This window comes from Podarcis filfolensis, assembly GCF_964270895.1.
Source record: "Podarcis filfolensis genome assembly, chromosome: 12".
Classification (NCBI taxonomy): Eukaryota; Metazoa; Chordata; class Lepidosauria; order Squamata; family Lacertidae; genus Podarcis; species Podarcis filfolensis.
Genome location: NC_139614.1, coordinates 55,126,235 through 55,132,234, shown reverse-complemented (window position 1 = coordinate 55,132,234; position 6,000 = coordinate 55,126,235). Strand labels below are relative to the sequence as shown.

The 6,000-nt window shown below is 50.1% G+C and overlaps 2 protein-coding genes across 26 annotated transcripts in view; both read left to right on the top strand.

The window, feature by feature from the left end:
- LOC310746067 (polypeptide N-acetylgalactosaminyltransferase 4-like) overlaps nucleotides 1-6,000 on the top strand; it is a 112,143-nt gene that overhangs the window by 64,036 nt on the left and 42,107 nt on the right. Inside the window, exon 2 of one of the 2 annotated variants that reach the window (XM_083579759.1) lies at nucleotides 4,264-4,431. The exons of the other annotated variant lie outside the window; for it this stretch is intronic. The gene's annotated coding sequence lies outside the window, so the exon portion shown is untranslated. Of the gene's footprint in view, nucleotides 1-4,263; nucleotides 4,432-6,000 lie in introns of those variants that run through there. 2 annotated transcript variants of the gene reach the window in all.
- Nucleotides 620-6,000, top strand: part of LOC310745908 (uncharacterized protein) — a 216,616-nt gene continuing 211,235 nt past the window's right edge. For 23 of the 24 annotated variants that reach the window (XM_083579072.1, XM_083579061.1, XM_083579079.1 and 20 more), the window contains exon 1: nucleotides 620-870. The gene's annotated coding sequence lies outside the window, so the exon portion shown is untranslated. Of the gene's footprint in view, nucleotides 871-3,424; nucleotides 3,661-6,000 lie in introns of those variants that run through there. The other variant, XM_083579067.1, reaches the window with a different exon arrangement.

The window sequence follows — 6,000 nt, the reverse complement described above, 5'->3', positions numbered from 1 at the left end:
TAAAGAAATACATGAGAGAAATTCTTTTTAAAACACACAAATTTCTTAACATACGTTAAATTGACTGAAAACAGCTTGCAGCTACTTAATTGGCTTAGGATTTTATTTACGTTAAGTGATGAATTAATACGTTTATTTTCATAATGCGAAGATGTAAGGATGTTTAAGTTTTATAAGAACCGTGATTTGGAAAACCGTTAAGAGGATATGCAATGAAATTCAAGCAAGGGGAAGCGAGGAAGTCACTTAACAACGTTAATAAGCGTAATTTTCAATAAGGCTATGATTTATGTTTGTTTGTCTTATGTGTTCGTTTGTTTATAACGTGAAAACCAATAAAAAAAATTTGGGAAAATTTGGGGGGAAAAAGGGAAAAAAAGAAATACACGTACATGCGAGAATTTTTTTAAAAAACACGAATTTCTTCTCCGCCTCAGGCGCCGGCCCTGCCCTTCCCCCCACCCCTCACGACAACTGTCCCGCGCGCCTCCCAAACTTGCTCCCTTTCCATTTTGCCGCCGCGCGCGCCTGCCCCGTCCCCGCCCCTCCCGCCGCCATTGGCCGCGGGGCGGGCGCCGGCGAGCCGCCATTGGCCGACTACGAAAGAGGAGCCCGCCTTCCCGCCAGCAAGCTAGGAAGTCGCGCGGGGCGAGTCCTGAGGCGGCTGAGGCAGCGCCCAGCCCGAGGCCGCCACTCCTCCTTCCCGGCCCCGCGCGCTCCCGCTCGCTCGCTCGTGCACGCGGCTCCGCCTTCTTCCTGCCTTCCTCCTCCTCCTTCTCCCGGCCGGGCTCGCTGAAGGGGACGGGCGGGCGAAGGCAGTCGCAGGAGGGACCGCATTCGCCGGGTGGCGGACACCCCACCCCCGGCTCGGTAAGGGGCGAGAGTGTGTGGAGGGGGACACTGCTGGCTGGTCAGTCGTTAAGGGTCTCCTTGAGGGCGTCAGGGCTTGGGAGCGGGGAGGAAGGGGTTAATTGGGGTGGGTTCCCCTCGAGGGGGCAGCAGGGGTGCTTGGATTTTGGAGGGGGGCGCTGCGCACTAGGAAGGAAGGGGTTAAGTTGTGGGGGGTGTTTCCTTAGGGAGGGGGCAATTTGGGGAGGGGAGAGGTCGGAGCAGCAAAGGGTTAATAGTGGGGGGCCGTGGGGCGGAAGGGGTTAAGCGGGGGGAGAGGGAAGCAGGAAGGGGCTAAGTTGGGGTGCCTTCAAGGAGGGGGACCATGGAGAGGTGGAGGACAGGGCGGGGCCAATGGGGGGTCCCTTGGGTGGGGTGGGGAGGCAGGGAGGGCTTGGTTGTGGGGGGCCCAGGAGTGTCCCCTTCCCGGGGGGCGGGCACTTTTCAGGGACGGGCGCGCGCGAGGTGGTTTTTTTGGGGGGGGGTCTCCTTACAGATGCAATGCATTGCCAACTGGGCAGTTAATTCCCTGCTGCAACTTTGGGGGTGCACTTCTGGGTCAGGGTGTGTGTGTCTGTGTGGGGCGCGCCACCCCTCCCTTCCTGGGCCCCTGACTTTGAGATCTGCAGCTGCCAGGCCCCGGAGAGCAAAGCGAGGGCTGGGCATGTGCGCGCCGGGGCGAGGGTTTGCCAGGAACCTGCGGCGTGGCGGGCGGCGGACTTCAGCCCGGAGGTGGGGGTGGGCGGGCGGACCCGAGGAGGTGGATCCGGGCGGGTGGGGCGCAGGAAACCGGGGTGCACGGGCGGGGTGCGCAGAGTGGGTGCCCTGGGACTCCCCGCCGCGTGCTGGGAGGCAGGGAAGGGAGGGAGCAGGGTGGGTGGAGAGGTTAGGGGCTCCGCCGCGGGGACGGGGTTGTCCGGCAGGCGGCTGGCGCTCTCGCTCGGGGTGGGTGTGGACTGTCTGCAGTGCTAGTTGGAAAGTACCCAGGATTTGTGCGCGCGCATGGGAGCGATCGCTGCGAGAGGGAGCATTTCCAATGTGGTGGGAGTAACAGTCGGGGTGTGTGTGTGTGTGTGTGTGTGTGGCCGGCCTTGAGCATCCTGCACCTTCCCCATTTTTTCAAACAAACAAAAGCCCGCCCTGTTGCAGAACCCAAGCATTTTGGGGAAAGGTGGGGTGGGGGGAATTCCTGTTTACGGTGTCCTCCCAAGCGACAGCAGCTCTTGGAAACTTGATAACCTCGCCAGTCCTTTCTCTTGCCCTTTCCCTCATCCTGGGCGTCGGGCCTGAATCCCAGCGTATATAATGCAGGTCCATCGGTGAGAGTCTGGAGTGAAATGATATCTTGAATTATGAATCTTGTCTGGATTGATTGGGACTGATTTGGACATTAACACAGTAATAAGAAGATGATCTGAATCCCCCTTTGGATCTTGAAGTATGGGTTCCCCCAACAAAATTTAACAATTTGGCTTTGTAATTTGGAATTTATGTGATGTGATTTAATTTGATGTGTTTGGCCAGTTAATAAAAATTATTTTTTTAAAAAATGGAGTGAAATGATATCAGACTTTGTATTTTAACTGCGTTAAATGTGTGGTGCAACTCTTGGTGGCATAGCTAGAAACTTTGCATTTTACTCTTCCAAGTGTTTTCCTTTTTCATGTCCCTCCTCCAAAACATACTAACTTAATTTCTTTGGCATGTGTTCAGAATTGCAGTTTAGGCCACTCCGCAAACATTTCATCTTCCCATATACCAGAATGTTGGCTTGCATGCTAACGAAGTGTCATTTATTTTGTTTTGGGTGCAGTCCTGTAAGGTGGAGGCATTTTGCAAAACTTCACAGAGCAGGAACATTTGGAGGGGGTGTTGATCTGCCAACTAATTAACAGCCTTCTAAGTGGTGGAAGGCAGGGATGGGCTGCAATAATGATAGATGCTAATAGGAACAACAGCAAACTTGCAGAAAGGGGTGTTGGGAGGAACATCTTGACTAAATTAGGAGGACATCTGTCTTGGGAAGATGCCTGAGTTATGTCATCTCAGAGGAAGTGAAAACTGGGCAGTGGGGGGGAGGCATAAAGTTTGAAGGTCTAGAGCATTTGTCCCCAACCTGGTGCCCTCAACATGATTTGGACTACAATTCCCATCATCCCCCAGCCAGCACAACTGTGCTGGCCAGGACATGTTCTGATAATGTCTAAAAGTACCAGGTTGGAGGGTAGCAGCTCTGTAGTGCAGTGTGCTGCAAAGAATTCCTGGTTTTCTTCTCCCTTGCCTTCTCAACTGTAGCAAGTCCTCAAAGACCTGGATTTTGAGTGAAATCCTTTGTCTGCTTTGCATCTTGGCTTCTGATCGGAGACTTCTGCCTCTCTCTCTTCCCCGCCTCCCCCTTCCTGGTTACGTGGTTCCTCATCTGCTGTTGCCTTTCTGCAGCTATGACTGGCTGGTCTCCTTCCCAGCTTTTACAGGGATGGTTCTAGCATTGCATCAGGGGATATTTTGTGCTGTAATCCAGCAACGCAGCCAGGATAAGCGATCGCAGAACCGCTGCTTGAGGGGATGGGTGTGGTGAGCTGCCTGGATGCAGCAGCAGAGGCACGGCCGGCCTATACAGTAACTCTGCCCAGTCATCGGCACAAGGGATCTGAGCGGCAAGCTATTTTTATAAATCGGGCCTAGCTTCAAGCTGGGCGCACCAATTTAGAAGGAACAGTTGTCATATTTTAAGTATTAAATGAGTGTGGTATGAGTGCGACGCTGCCTCGGGTAAGTTTAGACATAGGGCCCTGCTGTTCTTGGGTAGGAAGGGGCCTCTTGCTGAACGAATCCGCCCCCCGCCTTCAAGTGCATACCAAGCCTGCCTGCCTGCTTTGTCATTGCCACATTCACTTTTCGCTAGAGAGCCTCTTAAAATTAAAATTCCAGAAGGGTAGCTGTGTTTGTCTGAAGCAGTGAAAGGGCGGAGAGCTGTGGTACCTCCAAGGCTTAACGGTCTTCAAGGCACTGCAGCACTTGTGGTCCTGGACCCTGAAACTTCCGTACTCTCTAACTCTTTTGCTTCGTGGTTTTCCCCCCACTATCCCCCAGCTGTCCTCTTGCTTACATTGCTTTCCCAACTCTGCCTCCTCCGTGCATGACACAGAGCTCTCCATTTTGCAGGATTGCTTAAAAGCCAGAGTTTGTAGTGAGTGAGAAGCACCAAAACTTGCCGAGACAGACAAACTTTTGTTTATAGCAAGGTTTGTAAAGACTTATAATTTGTTCTGGGCCACGGATGCAAAGCATCCCTTTGCTCTTTATTTTCTCTGCAGTGAAGCATTAAAAGCACATTTTTTATCAGTGTTGGATATAGAGTCATCTTGGTTACAGTGGTACCTCGGGTTACATACGCTTCAGGTTACAGACTCCACTAACCCAGAAATAGTGCTTCAGGTTAAGAACTTTGCTTCAGGATGAGAACAGAAATCGTGCTCCAGCGGTGCAGCAGCAGCAGGAGGCCCCATTAGCTTAAGTGGTGCTTCAGGTTAAGAACAGTTTCAGGTTAAGTACGGACCTCCGGAACGAATTAAGTACTTAACCTGAGGTACCGCTGTATTTGTTTTTATTTATTTATTTTATAGCCTGTCTCACCTCAAGGGCTTGGGGAGTGTTAACCACAAGTTAAAACGTGCTTCATTCAAGTGGTTGTGTTTTCCGTTGTTGGTATCCGTCTGACTTGGAAGACAATGGAAGGTGCACTGTTGGGGATAAAGTCAAACCATTGGAGAGTTCTAGTGCCTGCTATGGCTGTAGAAACTGATGCGGGAGAGGCATGTTTTGATGCAGCTAGGGCAGAGGTGTGGCATGGCGTTTCTTCTCTCTGTGCTCTTTGCAGCAGTCATTCCTCCTCTGATCACTAAGGGAAAAAAAAGAAAAGAAAAGTTTGTCTCAGGTGTATGTCAATACAATGGGAGAGGGACTAGTTCATGATACAGTTGAAGGGAAATGAGAAAATATTATTTAGATGACAGTTACATAGAGTAAGTGAAAGAGGAACAAAGGGAGAGACCTATGCAGACCTAAAAAAGCTTTCTGCAACATAGCGAATTATGGAAGACTGTCACAGATCAGTCTGCAGATTGAAATTCAAGGATATTATTAAATCAGGGTGTAGCTTATTTTGCAGGGCAGGTATGTGGCTCTTACTGAATTAGCTATGCAGTTTGTCGTCTTGAAAGCCACTTGTGCTCACACAGGGAGGAGAAACAAGGTGGTCAGGAAGAGTAAGTCACTCTGCTGTCTGGAATGTCTAGAAGAGGGCGGCAAAAATGGTGAGGGCTTAGAGAGCAAATCCAACAGAAAGAGTTGGGTCTGTTTAGCCCAGATGTGGAGATGATTTAAGGTGTGATATGATGACCATTTTCAAATACGTTCATATTCATAGTCACATGCATGGTGGGATAAATTTGTTTTCTGTTGCTCTAAAGTGGAGGGTCTGGACCAGCAGGTTCAGATTACAAGAAAAAGGATTTCCACTAAAGAACGTCCTGTTGCATGAGTTATTTGACCGTGGAGTAGACCATATTTGAAGGTGTTGTGCCGTGCTTCATGAGAGGTTTTTCAATGCTTGACCCAATATTGGGGATGCTGTAGCAATGAATTTCCAGCATTGGCAGAGAATTTTGACTAGATGACCTTTGAGGTCTCATTCAGGTTATGTTAGTGCAGTTGCAGCTTTCTGTTCATTGCACTGCTTTTGTGCTATGTGTGGTGTAGTTGTGGTTTTGCTTCTGGATGTGGTTTGATTTAAGTTAAAATATGCTGGTGTCAAGCTCTCCTTACATTCTTGGGCAGCTCCCGGCTGGATTGGTCAACCTGTGTGATCCTCTCTCCCCATGATCCCGCCAAACATTGGGCTGCCTCTTCAGCACAGCCATAGTATTGCACAGAAGTTGTCGAAGGTGCTGGATTTGATTTCTGGTACCTCCAGTTAAAATTGCCTTCTGAAGAGATTGCACCAGGTTTGTAGATCATACAAAATCAGATTGCCTCCACATCTCTCTGTTAATAACTTGCCACACATTTGGGGCCTCAGAGCGAAAAGAAAAGAGGTTCTATTCCTGTTTA